Below are 16383 nucleotides of genomic sequence, written 5' to 3' on the forward strand. Positions count from 1 at the left end.
ACTCAAATTCTAATTCAGCTCTTTGATTACAAAACCAGAATCCTTTTCACCTGAATAAGTTCTGTGCACTTTTATGTAAGCACCCAATACTGCCAATGTAATGTTAATTAATTGTAATAGTTGCTGTATCTTTCATTCAACTTCTTATAACATGATGTTACAAATTCTTAAATCAGACCAGTTGGAAAAAATGTGTTAAGGATGCATTGAGACTGCACTTGTTGCCATATGGCATAAATTGAATACTGGGAAATGGCAGTAGCAAGTGAGCTAATTGAGTATGGGACAATCTAAGATGAGATTTTGTATCCTCCCCATGACTACAGTGCACACAACCACTGATTTTTTTACTGTCTCCATAATTATGGGTGACATAATACCTTTTCCAGAATATTATACAGTTAGGGTAATACAGTATGTAGCCTTTTCAGATTGTCTCCTTCACTTAGTAACTTAGTCACTTAGTCACTATGTAGTATCTAAGGTTACTCCATGCCTTTTTATGGTTTAATGGTTCATTTCTTTTTAGTGCTGAATACTATGCCATTGTCTGGGTGTACCATAGTTTATTTACCTATTCACCTACTGAAGATATCTTGGTTGCTTTAAGGTTTGGCAATTATGAATAAAGTTGTTATAAACATCTGTGTGCAGATTTTTGGGTAGACATAAGATTTCAGCTCCTTTGAGTAAATACCAAGGGAGTACAATTGCTGGATCATATGGTAAGAGTATGTTTAGTTTTACAAAAAACCACCAAATGACTTCCAAAGTGGCTGTACAATTTTGCATTTCCACTATTCATGAATGAGAGTTTCGGTCATTCCACATCCTCACCGACATTTGGTGCTATCCATAATCCAGATTTTGGCCACTCTAACAGGAGTGCAGTGGCCTCTCACAGTTTTAATTTGGATTTCCCTGATGACTTATGATGGGAAACATCTTTTCATATGCTTATCTGTCATATGAATATCTTCTTTGATGATGTGTTTGTTTAAGTCTTTGGCTCTTTTTAAAATCAGGTTGTTTTTTTGTGGTTGATTTTTAAGAGTTCTTTTATATTTTGGATAAGTCCTTTATCAGATGTATCTTTTGCAAATATTTTTCTCATAGCCTATGGCTTTGTCATTCTTTTGACATTGTCTTTCCCAGAGCATGAGTTTTTAATTTTAATAAAATCCAATTTACCAATTCTTTTTACACAGATTGTGTCTTCAGTATTGTATCTTGTCATTGTTATGCCCAAGGTTATCTAGGTTTTCTCCTACATTATCTTTTAAGAGTTTTATAGTTATGCATTTCACACTTAAGCCTGTGATCCATTTTGATTTAATTTTGTGAAAGGCATAATAAGGTCTGTGTCTAGATTTTCTTTTTTGTATATGGAAATTCAGTTGTTCCAGCACTGTTTGTTGAAAAGACTCTCCTTTGTCAAGGATCAGTTGGCATTATTTATCTATCTCTTGGCTTTCTATTCTGTTCCTCTGTTCTATTGATCTGTTCTTTAACCAATACCACACAGCTTTATAGCTTTATGGTAAGTCTAAAAAATTGGGTAGTGTCAATCCTTTAACTTTGTTCTCCTTTAATATTGTATGGGCTATTCTGGGTCTTTGCCTCCTCATACACACTTTAGAACGAGCGTGTTGATAATCACAAAATAATTAGCTAGGATTTTGATTGGGATTTCATTGAATCTATAGATGAGATTGAGAAGAATGGACACCATAGCAATACTGAGTCTTCCAAATCATGAGTATAGACTATCTATACAGTTCTTCTTTGATTTTGTTTATCAGAATTTTGTAGTTTTCTTCATATATGTCTTGTGCATATGTTGTCACATTTATACCTAAGTATTTCATTTTTTTGGATATTAAATGGTATTAGGTAAATTTGAAATTTAATTTCAAATTCTCCTTGTTAATTGCTAATACGTAGGGCAACGATGGACTTTTATGTATTAGCCTTGTATCCTGCAACCTTGCTATAATTGCTTATTAGTTCCTGGAGCTTTTTGTTGATTCCTTCAGATCTTCTATGTAGACAGTCATGTCATCTGTGAGCAAAGACAGTTTTATTTCTTCATTCCCCATCTGTACATCTTTTATTTCCTTTTTTTGTCTTGTTGTATTTGCTAGAACTTCCAGTACAGTGTTGAAAGAGTAGTTAAAGGGGACATCCTCGCCTTGTACTTGATCTTAGTGGGAAAATTTCAAATTTCTCCCACTAAGTATGATGTTAGCTATAGAGTTTTAAGGCTTTTTTATTATTATTTTTCGTGAAGTTGGGGAAGGTTTCCCTATCCCTAGTTTACTGAGTTTTTATCATGAATTGGTGTTAAGTTTTGTCAAATGCTTTTTCTGCACCTATTAATACAATCATTAGTTTGTTCCTTTTTAGCCTATTGATGTAATTGATTACATTAATTGATTTTCAAATGTTGAACCAGCCTTGTATACCTGAGATAAATCCCTCTTGGGGTGGTATACAATTCTTTTAATACACTATTGGATTTGATTTACTAATATTTTGTTCAAGATTTTTGTATCTTTGTCACAAGAGCTATCCATTCATCTGTAGTTTTTTAAAATGAATTTTGGTTTTAGGGCAATGCTGGCCTCATAGAATGAGTTAGGAAGTATTCCCTTTGCTCCTCTCCTCTGAAAAAAAATGTAGAGGATTGGTAGAATTTACCAATGTACCTGAGGCTTTCTGTTTTGGAAGTCTATTAGTTACTGATTCAATTTCTTTAATAGACACAGGTCTATTTGTTTCACCTATTCCTTTTTGTGTGAGTTTTAGCATATGATGTCTTTCAAGGAATGGATCCATTTAATCTAAGTTATCAAATTTATGGGCCATAGAATTGCTCATACCATTCCCTGATTATCCTTCTAATGCCCATGGAATCTATAATGATGTCCTTTTATTTTTTATATTAATAATTTGTGTCCTGTTTTTATTCATCTGACTAGAGGCTTACTAATTTAACTCATCATTTCAAAGAAACAGCTCTTGGGTTCATTAATTTTCTCTGTTGGTTTCCTGCTTTCCACTTCATTGATTTCTACTCTAATTCTTATTATTTATTTTCTTCTACTTACTTTAGATTTAATTTGCTCTTCTTTTTCTGATTTCCTAAGATGGAAATGTATTGATGTAGAAATTTCTTCTTTTCTAATATATGTATTCAATGCTATAAATATCCCTTGTAAGTGCTGCTTTCACCACATCCTATGTACTTAGTAAGTTGTGTTTTAATTTTCATGTATTTGAAGTATTTTTTAAACTTCTCTTGAGATATCTTCTTTGACCAATGTGTTATTTAAAAGTGTGCTGTTTAATTTCCATATGTTTGAGGATTTTCCTATTATCTTCCTGTTATTGGTTTCTAGGTAACTCCATTGTGATCTAAGAGAAGATATTGTTTGATTTCTATTCTTTTAAATTTATTAAGGTGTTTTAGGTTCTGAATGCAGTCTACCTATGTGAACATTTCATGTGAGCTTAAGAAGAATATGGATTTTGCTATTGTTGGATAAAGTGGTCTGTAGATGGAGATTATATCCAGTTGATTGATGATCATGTTGAATTCAACTATGTCCTTACTATCTTTTGCCTGCTCCATATCCATTCTGACAGAGTGGTGCTGAAGCCTCAAATCATGATAATGAATTCATCTATTTCTCTTGGCAAATCTGTTAGTTTCTGCCTTACATGGTTTGATGTCACTTATTTTAGCACAGGTATTTTGCAAGCTTTTAAAAATTATGTGAATAGTGCAAAAATACTTAACACTTAAAACCAGCAAAGCTTCATTTAAGTAAAAAACTTTATTTAAAAAAGATTATTAACCCCCAGAATTTTACAGAAGTAAATTTCTACTCTATAATGTCAATTCTATGCAATATAATAAAAACTCTATCATTAGCTATTGATTTCCTCTATTGTTCTTCTGAATCTTATATGACAGAGGAAGGGGTACTTAGACAAACATGAAACAAAATTCAACCCAAATAAACTGCAAAGTGTTTCCTAATAGTTGTAAATGCATTTTGTCTACACTATCCAAATAAGTAGCTATGGAGTAACTGCCGGTATTGCACCAAAGCTAGTAAGAGATTTTGTTTTTGCAAGTTGGTAAAAACTGCACTAGGTGAGAAGTCACAGTTTAAGGATGCATGTTCTGTGATTATTTACTACACACATATATTTAGTGTCTCTAAACACTAGAAATATACATTATCAGAGTACCCTCAAAAGTCAGGTATGATTTTTTTTAAATGAGGAAACGATTCTTAAAATCCTACAGGAATCCTACCTGGAGTTTTAACAGCTACCAATAAATCACTTCCATTGTTCCAGGGTTACAGCATCTCTGGGACCTTCAGGGTTTGATGAAACTGGATTTGCTGGCTTTTCGTATAGCAGAAGCCACAGTAGATAACATTCTTCACCTGTAATGTGTCTTCATGATTGGCATAAATCTGCGACAGATGACAGAATTACTAAGTAGGCCAGAAGCATTGTTTAACGCGCTCTGGAGAAAGAAAATCATCAGCCAACCGATACAGTTAAATAGGTCATGAACATAATATGGAGTTCCTACTGGGATAATTACCACATCTCTGCTAACTTTCAGTTGCCCAGCCTTCAGCTTCATACTCTTAATGAAGCTGCTTTCATAGTGATGGGTCTAAACACCAGGTCATGGTTGCTGGTTCTTCCTGAGCTCACTTTTCTGATGACTCTTAAAGAAATGCTCATGACTTCTTGGTCTCTTTTCTGATAAACATACCTGGTATGTATGTACCAGAAGGCTCTTGGTTTCTCTTTTCCTTCAATAAATTGCTTTATTGTGAGAATCTCCATCTTGAACAGTTTTAAGGACTTCTCAGTCACACTGTCCTTTTGAATTTCTCACATAGACAATGACATCAGCTGCATCAGATATGTCTCAGTAAAGATGTTACTCCACAGTTTTTATTTTCCAGAGTAATTATCTGCATTATACATCTTGGGACCTCAATCTGGCCAAAGTATTTTGGTAGCCTAGAGTGAAAATACAGTTAGTTCACCATCTCACCTGGTGTATTCAAGCAGTGGAATGTTGTCCCTGAGATCATCAAACCTGGAAGACATCATATCTCTAAAATTTCTTTTTCATGGCTAGCCCTTAAATTTCAACATCACTGGGATCCCTGGGTGGCGCAGCGGTTTGGCGCCTGCCTTTGGCCCAGGGCACGATCCTGGAGACCCGGGATCGAATCCCACATCAGGCTCCCGGTGCATGGAGCCTGCTTCTCCCTCCGCCTGTGTCTCTGCCTCTCTCTCTCTCTGTGACTATCATAAATTTTAAAAAAAAAATTAAAAAAAAACTGTGCCAAATTTCAACATCACTAATTCCTTTTCATTTTTCAAGAAATGTGGAACTCCTTCAAATCCACTTCAAAAGTCTCCTGTAGTAACTTCAGTGATGATTTCATTGGTCCTTGCTATAGACTGAATGTGTTCCCTCAAATTCATTTTTTAAATCTAATCTTCCCATGTGATGATATTTAGAGGTGGGGCCTTTGGGAGTTGACTAGGCTCTGCCCTTATTAATTCATTAGTGCCATTATAAGAGTCCCCAGAAAGTTCCCTTGCCTCTGTCCTATGAGTACATAGCAGGAATATGGTTGCCTATGAACAAAGAAGTGGCCCTCACCAGACACCAAATCTTTCAGCCTCTTGATCTTGGGCTTCTCAGTCTCTAGAACTGTGAGAAATAAATGCTTGCTTTTAAGCTCTCCAGTGTACGGGATTTTGTTATAGCAGCCCAAATAGACTAACACAGTCCCACAATTAACTAGATCAACTAACTGGTCACCAGACTCTTTGACAAAGGGATCTCTGGGTGGCGCATCGGTTTGGCGCCTGCTTTTGGCCCAGGGCGCGATCCTGGAGACCCGGGATCGAATCCCACGTTGGGCTCCCGGTGCATGGAGCCTGCTTCTCCCTCTGCCTGTGTCTCCGCCTCTCCCTCCCTCTCCCTCTCTCTCTCTCTCTCTCTCTCTCTCTCTCTCTCTCTCTGTGTGTGTGTGTGTGTGTGTGTGTGTGTGTGACTATCATTAAAAAAAACAACAACAACAAAATTCAGTGTTCAATTTATGATGCATCCAGGCCACATTACTGGCTGCCTTTGTTTCCAGTACTTCCTGGGCACATTCCAGCTCCTCTTATTGTCGAAATCTTGCAAGCACAGTAAACAATGGCCATGCAGCCAATAGTGAGGAGTATCAGAATGTTGAGCTTGTCATCATTTCTTGAGGTTCTCACATAAATCAGAGCAAGTCTTATTTTCTATCGAAGAAGCAAAGATATCAAGAATTTTTTGTGTATTCTTGTGTCCATTCTGTCTGTTTTCTTTGTTGACATTCTCTCTGGTAAACTCTGCTGGCTAATTTAAAGGAAAAGTTCTGGTTGGACAGATAAATTTTATGCTGTTGGCTGGCTCGGAGGCTGCACTCTCACCCACAGCTGCCGTCTCCAACACTGAGGGATTTTACAAGAGCGCAGCATCAAAACTAGCTTTTTCTCTAACTAAAGGAGTCTGCTCTATGTCTCTGAGGCTGGCTTTGAGAAGAGCTTGAAATATCTGCTTTAACTAGGACAATTTGCCTTTTTCCCACATTTTGTTCTTATAAAATGAATAGTCTCCAACATTAAAGAGAACTTTTCTAAGGGTGATCTGTGTAGACATCAAGTTCCTTGGTTCATATACCTGACTCTTCACTCATCCCATCCAAGGAAAAATCTTGTAGATGGCACCCTGTTGGCAATTTTTGCTCTTCATTTGGTAGCAATCCACACATACTCCAAATTTAAACTGAGGACACGGCTTGTGCAAATTGAAGATACATATTACATACATCACATATTTCTTGAATACCTTTGGCAGCTCACTCTCTAGCAACCCTCTAACAGATGCTCTTACTATGACTCTATAGTTGACACAATTTCCTTTTCAGAAATCCCCATTTGACATAATGGTCTCCAGTGTTGGTCAGGATGTACTTTTCTGTATCCAAATCAGTTCCCACCACATTTTTGGTTAAAAGTGGCCATAAGCTAATTGCTGTTATTACAAACATTTGACAAAAGAGGCAACACAGGAAAAACAAACAAAGACTACACACACACATCAGGCTCTAATAACCTAACAAATAAAGTTTCCTAAGGCTTGCGAGGAGACTTGTGATTACCTAGCTCCCTTTACTTTTTCCTCACTCACCTCAGAGAAATGGTGATTAAGATAATGAAACTGACATATTTCAGCTCTAGTAAGTTAGGAATGGTTTAGAAAGCAGGAAGCAAAATATCTGACTAAATAACAAGTGCAAAGATAGGTGACTGCTGATGTTGGTCAACCACTAAGCCATGTCATCAGGAGCCTAGACTTTTATTTGTTTGCTCCATCATCCATAGTTGTTAGTTTTTCATCTTTGTGTTTTCAAATTATGGCCCCAAAATGCCCACTGAAATTTCAAGCAAGAAATAAGAAGGAAAGACCATTTTCAGCCCCTACAGTGCTTTTTATCGTGGAAGTCAAAGCTTTCCCAGAAGTCCCCAGTAGATATCATCATATATTTCACCAGCCAAGACTGGGTCATTTGGCCACCTTTAGCTCCAAGCAAATCTGGGAAATTCTCTTGTATGGACAAGAACAACAAGGTTAACTTAGATTAATTATGATTCATCTTCTGGAGGAGGTCAGACTAGTGCCTATATTAGCCATCTTTCACTGTGATGATGCTTCATAATAAATAACTCCCCAAATCTTAGTGGCTTATTAGAACAAGAGTTTGTTCCTCACTTATGAGCACATAGGTCATCTGTGATTCTCCTGGGTTTGGCTGGGATCAACTAGGCTTGGATAAAGGACTGTGTGTGTTTTCATGTCTGCCCTATTCATATTCTTGTTCTGGTACTGCTGATGTCCCTGGCATAGTCTTATGGCAAATGGTAGGCACACAAGAAGCCGGATAAAATCACACACATAAACACATCTAGAATCTCTGCTCATGTCATGTACAGTAACATTCCATTTCCCAAACTGGCCAGTTCCAAAACACACTGGGCAAGGATATATACTTGGCCTACTCCAGTGGAAAGTGCTACAAAGTCACACACCAAAAGGTGTGGATGTACAATTCTATTAGAGAGAGGATGAAGGGCTGGGAACAAAAATCTAATCTATCCCCTAATTCCAAACAAACTGGGGTCCTGAAAGCAAGAGAGAATGGAATAACTGTTGGGTAGCTATCCAACAGTGTGTTCCACACTAGAACAATCAAAAGAAGACTCAGAAGCTTATTTTGGGGGGTTCAGTTATCAGGAGGAAGATGAGGAAAGTGAGGAAATGGATGTGATTACAGACTGCTTTCTGGGCAGGGGTTTCCAGCTATAGCTGTGACAGACTGTTGAATAGGTTGACATCACAAACTCTCAGTTCCATAGTCTATCAGCATTTGAATTCCTGCTAATAGCGAACATCTCTGATGCAGTGTGTGACGAGTACTAAAGTACTTTATATGCATACTTTATCCTCACAACAAACCTATGAAGTTACCCTCGTTTTATAGCTGAGAGGTCAAGTAACCGAGGCAGGTCTTTATAGATGGCAAAGCTATGATTGGAACCCAAATCTGTCTGATTTCATTCACTTAGGCATCCACTACTTGTCAGGCACCATGCTTAGTGCTGAAGATGCAGGTCAATGATATAGACACAGCCCTTGCCCTCTAGGACTTTATTAGTCTCCAAGCTTCACAGCCCAATGGACATTCATTACATGTTAACTAAAACCCAATATAAACATGTGTTATTTTTCAAATGAATAAATTATGTGCCAGGTACTCTTCTAAAGGCTTTTCATGTCACATATCAATGAACCATCATCAATTTTATGTTAAGCACTGTTATTCACCATTTTAAACATTAAGAAGCTGAGATATGTAGAAGTTAACTTTGTTACACACTAGGAAATGAGGGTGCAGTATTAGGATATAGGCAATCTGGCTCTAGAGCTCATGATCTCACCACAACACCATACACATCTCAGGACCAATAAAATACAGATTTACTTCAATATACTAATGCATCAGTGTATCTTTCTCTGTGTATTTTCCCCTTAAAAAAATACTCACTATAAGGAGCCTGAACAGGGAGGATGAGTCCCCATAACATTTGCCTTTGAAAGTAAGAGAGGCTGAATTTTGTGAATTCTTAGAATCAACAGGACTTAAAGCCTGGAATTATAAAAATCAGTGGGCTGCTCTGAGAGAACTTGGAAGGCATTAGGAAGCAGATTCCCCTCCTTTAAAGACAGCGTAACAAACAGCCCCTGCAGATGTGCAGAAGGGCTCTGCAGACAACTGGACTGAAGGAAAAGAGGCCAGGAATCAATAACAGAGCACATGAAACACACACAGGAGACACTCCCTAAAGCACCAGGTCCTGGGGAACGGGGGACACTACACTGCAGGGCATTACAGGACCTCACTTCATAAGGCCATCACTTCAAAAGCAAGAGATGTTGCTTATTTTCCTAACACAGAGAAACAGACACAGAGACTTAGACAGAATGAGGAGACAGATATGTCCCAAATAAAGGAACAGGACAAAGCCACAACAAAAAAACATAAGTGAAAACAGATATAAGTAAATCCTTGAAAGAGAATTTAAAATAATGATCGTAAAGATACTCATTGGACTTGAGAAAAGAGTGGAGGACATCAGTAAAACCCTTAACAAAGAGATAAAAAATAACCAATCATAGATTAAAAACACAATACTTATTTTTTAAATTATCTATCTATCTATCTATCTATCTATCTAATCTAATCTATCTATATTTATATTTATATTATTGGAGTTCGATTTGCCAACATATAGTATAACACCCAGTGCTCATCCTATCCCAAGTGCCCCCCTCAGTGCCCATCACCCAGTCACCCCAATCCCCTACCCACCTCCCTTCCACTACCCCTTGTTCGTTTCCCAGAGTGAGGAGTCTCTCATGTTCTGTCTCCCTCACTGATATTTCCCACTAATTTTCCCCCCTTTCCCTTATACGCCCTTTCACTATTTTTTTATATTCTCCATATGAATGAGACCATATAATGTCTGTCCTTCTCCAATTGACTTACTTCACTCAGCATAATACCCTCCAGTTCCATCCACGTTGAAGCAAATGGTGGGTGTTTGTCGTTTCTAATAGCTGAGGAATATTCCATTGTATCCATAGACCATATCTTCTCTATCCATCATCTGTCAATGGACACCGATGCTTCTTCCACAGTGTGGCTATTGTGGACATTGCTGCTATAACATCGGGGTGCAGGTGTCCCGGCGTTTCACTGAATCTGTATCTTTGGGGTAAATCCCCAGCAGTGCAATTGCTGGGTCATAGGGCAGATCTATTTTTAGCTCTTTGAGGAGCCTCCACACAGTTTTCCAGAGTGGCTGCACCAGTTCACGTTCCCACCAACAGTGCAGGAGGGTTCCCCTTTCTCCGCATCCTCTCCAACATTTGTTGTTTCCTGCCTTGTTAATGTTCCCCATTCTCACTGGTGTGAGGTGCGATCTCATTGTGTTTTGATTTGTGTTTTGTGTTTTCCTGATGGCAAGTGATGCGGAGCATTTCCTCATGTGCTTGTTGGCCATGTCTAGGTGTTCTCTGTGAGATTTCTGTTCATATCTTGTGCCCATTTCAGGATTGGATTGTTTGTTTCTTTGGTGTTGAGTTTAATAAGTTCTTTATAGATCTTGAAAACTAGCCCTTTATCTGATAGGTCATTTGCAAATATCTTCTCCCATTCTGTAGGTTGTCTTGTAGTTTTGTTGACTGTATCCTTTGCTGTGCAAAAGTTTCTTATCTTGATGAAGTCCCAATAGCTCATTTTTGCTTTTGTTTCCCTTGCCTTCATAGATGGATCTTGCAAGAAGTTGCTGTGGCCAAGTTCAAAAAGGGTGTTGCCTGTGTTCTCCTCTAGGATTTTGATGGAATCTTGTCTCACATTTAGATCTTTCATCCAGTTTGAGTTTATCTTTGTGTCTGGTGTAAGAGAATGGTCTAGTTTCATTCTTCTGCACATGGCTGTCCAATTTTCCCAGCACCAGTTATTGAAGAGACTGTCTTATTTCCAGTGGATAGTCTTTCCTGCTTTGTTGAAAATTAGTTACCATAGAGTTGAGGGTCCACTTCTGGGTTCTCTATTCTGTTCCATTGAACTATGCGTCTGTTTTTGTGCCAGTACCACACTGTCTTGATGACCACAGCTTTGTAGTACAACCTGAAATCCAGCATTGTGAAGCCCTGGCTTTGGTTTTCTTCTTCTATATTTCCCTGGCTATTCGGGGTCTTTTCTGATTCCACACAAATCTTAAGATGATTTGTTCCAACTCTCTGAAGAAAGTCCATGATATTTTGATAGGGATTGCACTGAATCTGTAAATTGCCCTGGGTAACATTGACATTTTCACAATATTAATTCTGCCAATCCATGAGCATGGAATATTTTTCTATCTCTTTGTGTCTTCCTCAATTCCTTTTAGAAGTGTTCTGTAGTTTTTAGGGTATAGATCCTTTACCTCTTTGGTTAGGTTTATTCCTAGGTATCTTATGCTTTTGGATGCAATTGTAAATGGGATTGACTCCTTAATTTCTCTTTCTTCAGTTTCATTGTTAGTGTATAGGAATGCTAAACTGACTTCTGGGTATTGATTTTGTATCCTGCCACACTGCCAAATTGCTGTATGAGTTCTAGCAATCTTGGGGTGGAGTCTTTGTGTTTTCTAAGTACAGTATCCCATCATGTGCAAAGGGAGAGTTTGACTTCTTCTTTGCCAATTTGAATGCCATTTATTTCTTTCTGTTGCCTGATTGCTGAGGCAAGGACTTCTAGTACTATGTTGAATAGCCGTGGTGAGAGTGGACATCTCTGTCGTGGTCCTGATCTTAGGGGAAAGGCTCCCATTGCTTCCCCATTGAGAATGATATTTTCTGTGGACGTTTCATAGATGGCTTTTAAGATGCTGAGGAATGTTCCCTCTATCCCTACACTCTCAAGAGTTTTGATCAAAAATGGAGGCTTTATTTTGTCAAATGCTTTCTCTGCATCTATTGAGAGGATCATATGGTTCTTGTTTTTTCTCGTTGATGTGATCTATCATGTTGATTGTTTTATGAGTGTTCAACCAGCCTTGCATCCCAGGGATAAATTCCACTTGGTCATGGTGAATAATCTTCTTAATGTACTATTGAATCCTATTGGCTAGTATCTTGTTGAGAATTTTTGCATCCATCTGTGTTCATCAGGGATATTGATCTATAATTCTCCTTTTTGGTAGAGTCTTTGTCTGTTTTGGAATCAAGGTGATACTGGCCTCATAGAACAAATTTGGAAGTATTCTATCCCTTTCTATCCTCTGGAACAGCTTTAGTAGAATAAGTATTATTTATTTAAATATTTGATAGAATTCCCCTGGGAAGCCATCTGGTCCTGGACTTCTGTGTCCTGGGAGGTTTTTGATGACTGCTTCAATTTCCTCCCTGGTTATTGGCCTGTTCAGGTTTTCTAATTCTTCTTGTTCCACTTTTTGTACTTTGTGGTTTTCCAGAAATGCATCCATTTTTTCTAGATTGCCTAACTTATTGGCGTATAGCTGCTCATAATACGTTTAATATTGTTTGTATTTCCTTGGTATTGGTTGTGATCTCCTCTCTTTCATTCATGATTTTATTAATTTGAGTCTTTTTTCTTTTGAATAAAGCTTGCTAATGATTCATCTACCTTATTAATTCTTTCAAAGAACCAGCTCCTGGTTTTCTTGATCTTCTCTACAGTTCTTCTGGTCTTTATTTCATTGAGTTCTGCTGGAATTTTTATTATCTCTCTTGTTCTGCTTGATGTAGGTTTTATTTGCTATTCTTTCTCTAGTTCCTTGAGGTGCAAGGTTAGCCTGTGTATTGAGTTTTTTCCAGTTTTTTTGAGGCAGGCTTGTGTTGTGGTGTATTTCCCTCTTAGGACTGCTTTTGCTATATCCCAAAGATTTTGAATGGATGTATCTTTATTTTCATTAGTTTCCATGAATCTTTTTAATTCTTCTCTAATTTTCTGGTTGACCTATTCATCTTTCATAGGATGCTCTTTAACCTTCATGTGTTTGAGTTTCTTCCAAATTTCTTCTTGTGATTGAGTTCAAATTTCAAAGCATTGTAGTCTGAAAATATGCAGCAGACAATCCCAATCTTTTGGTGTCATTTGAGACCTGAATTGTCACCCAGTATGTGGTCTATTCTTGAGAAGAATGTATATACAGTTGCATTTGCACGAAGAATATATATATATATATATATATATATATATATATATATATATATATATATAAAATCCATCTGGTCCAGTATATCATTTAAAGCCCTTGTTTCTTTGGTGGTGTTGTCCTTAAAATATCTGTCATTTGCAGAAAATGCCATGTTGAATTCTCCTACTATTAGTGTATTATTATCTAAGTATGTCTTTAGTTATTAATTGATTGATATACATACTTGGTAGCTCCCACATTAGGGGCATAAATATTCATGGTTTTTAAGTTTTCTTGTTGGGTAGACCCTTTAAGTATGGTATAGTGTCCCTCTTCATCTCTTACTACAGTCTTCGGATAAACTTTATTTATTTATTTTTTTTTAGTCTTTGGATAAACTTTAATTTATCTCATATGAGGATTGCTAGTGCAGCTTTCTTTTGAGGATCATTTCAATGGTAAATAGTTCTCCAACCTTTCATTTTCTGACAGGAAGTGTCCTTAGGTCTAAACTGAGTCTCTTGTAGACAGCAAATAGATGGGTCTTGCTTTTTTATCCAGGCTGAAACCCTGTGTTTTTTATTTTTTTAAAAAAATTATTTATTTGTTCATGAGACATAAAGAGAGAGAGAGAGAGAGAGAGAGGCAGAGACACAGGCAGAGGGAGAAGCAGCCTCCATTCAGGTAGCCCAACATGGGACTTGATCCCGAGTCTCCAGGATCACACCTTGGGCTGAAGGCGGCGCTAAACCACTGAGCCACCCAGGCTGCCCAATCCTGCGTCTTTTGATGGGATCATTTAGCCCATTCACATTCAGAGTAACTATTGAAAGGTATGAATTTAGTGTCATCATAAGACCTATTCAGTCCCTGTTTTTGTGGATTATTTATTGGGGCTGCTTCTTTCTTTTACAGGGTCCCCCTTAATATTTCTTGCAGAGCTGGTTTGGCGGTCACATATTCCTTCAATTGCTGCCTAGCTTGGAAGCTCTTTATCTCTCCTTCTGTTCTGAATGAGAGCCTTGCTGGATAGAGTATTCTTGGCTGCATGTTCTTCTCATTTAGGATCCTGAATATATCCTGCAGCCCTTTCTGGCCTGCCAGGTCTCTGTGCAGAGGTCTGCTGTTAATCTGATATTTCTCCCCATATAAGTTAAGAATTTCATCTCTTGCTGCTGTATGGATTTTCTCTTTATCTTTGGAATTTGCAAATTTCACTATTAAATGTTGAGGTGTTGACAGTTTTTATTGATTTGGGGGGGGGACCTCTCTATCTCCTGGATCTGAATGCCTGTTTCCCTCTCTAAATTAGAGAAGTTCTCAGCTATTATTTGTTCAAATATGCTTTCTGGCCCTCTGTTCCTCTCAGCATTTTCTGGATCCCCAATTATATGTAGATTCTTCCTTCTGAGGCTATGATTTATTTCCCTTAACCTTTACTCATGGTCTTTTCATTGTTTTTCTCTTTTTTCCTCAGCTTCCTTCCTTACCATCAACTTCTCTTCTATGTCGCTCACTTTCTTCCACCTCATTAACTCTAGCTGTTAGGACATCCAGTTTGGATTGCATCTCATTTAATTGGTTTTTAATTTTGACCTGATCAGGTCTAAATTCTGCAGTCACAAATCTCTAGAGTCCTTTATGCTTTTTTTCCAGAGCCACCAGTAGCTTTATAATTGTGCTTCTGAATTGACTTTCTGACATTGAATTGTAATCCAAATATTCTGTAACTCTGTGGCAGAGAGGCCTGTTTCTGATTCCTTCTTTTGTGGTGAGTTCTTCCTTCTAATCATTTTGCTCAGTGCAGAGTGGCTGTATGACCGGGCTGAGTCAAGACTATCAACCTCGACCTAAGTAAATTTCACACTAGATGATTCTGACGATTTCAGAGACCAGAAAATGAAAAAGAAGAGCAGAACAAAGTAAAATGAAAGGATCACTACAGTGAAAAACATATTTTAAAACATAGTAGTAAAAAATAAAAGGCCAAAAATCCCAAAGAAGAAGAAAAAAGAAGAGAAAAAAGTAAAGAAGAAAAAGAGAGAAAAAAAAAAAGAAAAAAGTGGGGGGACTAGGAGATGGTGGTGGTGACGAAGTTGTAGTGGAGGGAGAATGTAGTCTACCTGAGGGGTCCCAGAGGGTGGTCCTCTTGGTTCTGAGTACAGTAATTTCTGTATGTTAGAAGATGCTCAGTCCCAAATCTATATAAACTAGCCATACTTGTGGAAAGCCCCACCACTGACCACCAAAACATAAATGAGATAAATGAGGGGAGCAGAATGGGAAGGAAGAGAGAATATAATCACAAAATGAGCCAGCACAGTATTCCACTTGGTTCTGAATGCTTGCTGGTCAATGTCTAGAAGGTATTAACTTCCACCATTGTAGAACACAATGAGGCAGAGAAAACAAAAAACACAAAATAAAAACCCATATCTCGTGTATCTCCCCAAATTAAATCGACTATGTTGAAGGCAATCCAGAAGTGAACAATACATCTAAGGCCTGTAATTGTAGAAATATGAAAGTAAAAAGGGAAAAAACTTAAAAATGAAGAGGTGGTAAAATATTGTAGTTAAGGTGGGAAAAGAGAAAAAATATTGGAAATATTTAATTTGATATAAAAACGAGTTGTAATGGAAAAAAGGGGAGAATTTTTTTTTTAAAAAAAGGATGGGTACCATCTAGTTCTATATACTATAAATCCCTCAACTTCCCCTGGAGCTTTCCAGCACTATTGGGCCAGAACTTGCTCTTCCCCTGTCCTTCCAGCTGGTCTTCTGGGGGAGGGTCCTGCTGTGCTGACCCTAATGTGTACCTGGGGAGATGCCCCCCTCACCCAATGGGTGCCGGGGTCAGTGGGTGCTGTTGACCCCGTGAGGCCTCTGTCCCCTGCCCCCCCCACCCCCCACCAGGCACACGGTGACACCAGGAGGAACAACCACTGGCAGCGGCCAGGTCTGCAGCTCTGGAGTCAGCTCTCTCAGTAACCGCCCGCAGTCTCCCAATCCGCACTGGCCTAGGTGC

General features: G+C 38.1%; 1 pseudogene; it reads right to left on the reverse strand.

Moving 5' to 3' along the window:
• Window positions 1-4393: 4393 nt before the first annotated feature.
• On the reverse strand, window positions 4394-7658 carry LOC121480805 (annotated as a pseudogene).
• Between the last annotated feature and the right edge of the window lie 8725 nt (window positions 7659-16383).

This window comes from Vulpes lagopus, chromosome 22, assembly GCF_018345385.1.
Source record: "Vulpes lagopus strain Blue_001 chromosome 22, ASM1834538v1, whole genome shotgun sequence".
NCBI lineage: Eukaryota > Metazoa > Chordata > Mammalia > Carnivora > Canidae > Vulpes > Vulpes lagopus.